Here is a 1,778-nt window from a genome sequence, read left to right as displayed (position 1 = left end):
AAATTGAATATGTTCCTTAAAGGGACTTTACAATCAGCACTTAGAACTCTGGTTAATTGAAAACTAATGTGAGGTGGACAGCCAATACCAGATAATCATAAATCAAGATTTGTTAGGGTTCAACTTCATTCATAATTTGCTCTATGCATTAATTTTAGCAAGATTTTTATTATGGCGTTCAGCATTCGTAGGTGTACAACTAGTATGTGCAATAGTTGCAAAAAGAGTAGCATCATCTGCATAAGCAGCAAGCTTGTTTTCAAAGGTAAACCACAATGGCCCATATCAACCACTATTCTTTACAATAATTAGTTAGAAATCGTCTACATCTGTTGTTTTTTTTTTCTTGTGTTTCTCAACTAAGGTTTATAAATATTTAATTATGTATTAATTTGCTTTCATTCGTATTTTTCTTTTAGTATTTTGCTTTGCTTTTCTCAGTTTTCTGTTCACTTACGTATAAGCATTCTATACTATGAGAACTTGCTTAACATGGCAATGACATTTAGAATTTTTTTCAGTGTGAATGCAAAGAATTTGAATAATGATAATGATTACCAACGGTTACCAAAAGGCAAGTAAATGTGTATACATTAGAATACATTAGGAATTTAATGGGATTTCTACTGTACTTTTCTAAATTACCGACAGTAAGGCCAAATAAGATTGTATCTTTATCTAGACCACCCTAGTTGGCTGAAAAGGTAATAGTAGACTCACCGGTCTGCTGATAGAAAAGAAACGGTATTTGAGGGGACAGAAAGTAGGTGTGTGTGTGTAGATTGCCTTACCTTATGTAAGACAGAGTAAAGTAGGGAAGGAATTCAAAGATTTGGCAGTAAAGGGATGGAAACAGTGATTGAAACAAGTAATCTATCGATTTCTGTTGTGGTCACTTGGCATCCCAAGAGAAGAGAATATTCCATTGGATGCGTGTGAAATGTTCTAGACAGATAAAAACGTATTGGCCATAAAACTCGCTTGGTTTGATGACTGTCTCGTTTTCTACTGTCAACACAACAGTTGGAATTCTCTCCCAGGTGCCAACAACATTCCTTTTTTTTTTTTTTTAGAAGATTGGTATCGCATCTTTCAGGAAAGACCCAGCTTCTCTCTTTCCTTGTTCCTCTTCTCTTTTCCTTTCGACAGCTTTGCATGGAACCATGAGTTATCATTTAATCCTATCATTCTCTTTGTCCTCCTCGAGAAATTCAGGATTTTGCTTCTGAGTACAGGCTTTGTATTTTCCTGATTTTGTATAAGTATCCTTGTTTTTGCTCTATATGACGTTTTACGCTTTCTCTCTTGTTATTGTTTGAAATTTTCTTCGAAATATTTTATTTACTCAATGTATTAGCAAGGAAATTACGATTCCCTTCTGTCTATGTACATCTGTCCGTGTTTCTGTCAGTGTCTTAGGATTACTCAGAAATAAGGGATTAATTATCATTTAATTTCCAAATAAAGAAAACATTGCCGATAGCCCTCTGTCCATATCTCGTTTTCCTTATTCCTTGTTTTCTCTTTTTTATTTTCTTTCATCCGCTGATCTCACTTCAGCAAAAGAATTTCTATCGAGTTAGTAATGGCGAAAGAGTTATGATGATTATGTACAGAACTATATTCGCTTATGATATGACTCTTTGAAGGATCGTTTATCCTCTTGAAACTGTACTGCTATGATTTCCTGAGAGAGAGAGAGAGAGAGAGAGAGAGAGAGAGAGAGAGAGAGAGAGAGAGAGAGAGAGAGAGTAAAATGTATTTGGCATATTCTGCGG

The 1,778-nt window shown here is 34.9% G+C and overlaps 1 protein-coding gene across 1 annotated transcript in view; it reads left to right on the top strand.

The window, feature by feature from the left end:
• mre11 (double strand break repair nuclease mre11) overlaps positions 1-343 on the top strand; it is a 432,238-nt gene extending 431,895 nt beyond the window's left edge. Inside the window, exon 16 of the mRNA XM_068387688.1 lies at positions 1-343. This exon is cut by the window's left edge and continues 279 nt beyond it. The gene's annotated coding sequence lies outside the window, so the exon portion shown is untranslated.
• Positions 344-1,778: the final 1,435 nt, after the last annotated feature.

This window comes from Palaemon carinicauda, chromosome 1, assembly GCF_036898095.1.
Source record: "Palaemon carinicauda isolate YSFRI2023 chromosome 1, ASM3689809v2, whole genome shotgun sequence".
Lineage (NCBI taxonomy): Eukaryota > Metazoa > Arthropoda > Malacostraca > Decapoda > Palaemonidae > Palaemon > Palaemon carinicauda.
The sequence above is the reverse complement of the archived record's forward strand: the minus strand, read 5'-3'. Positions and strand labels throughout refer to the sequence as shown.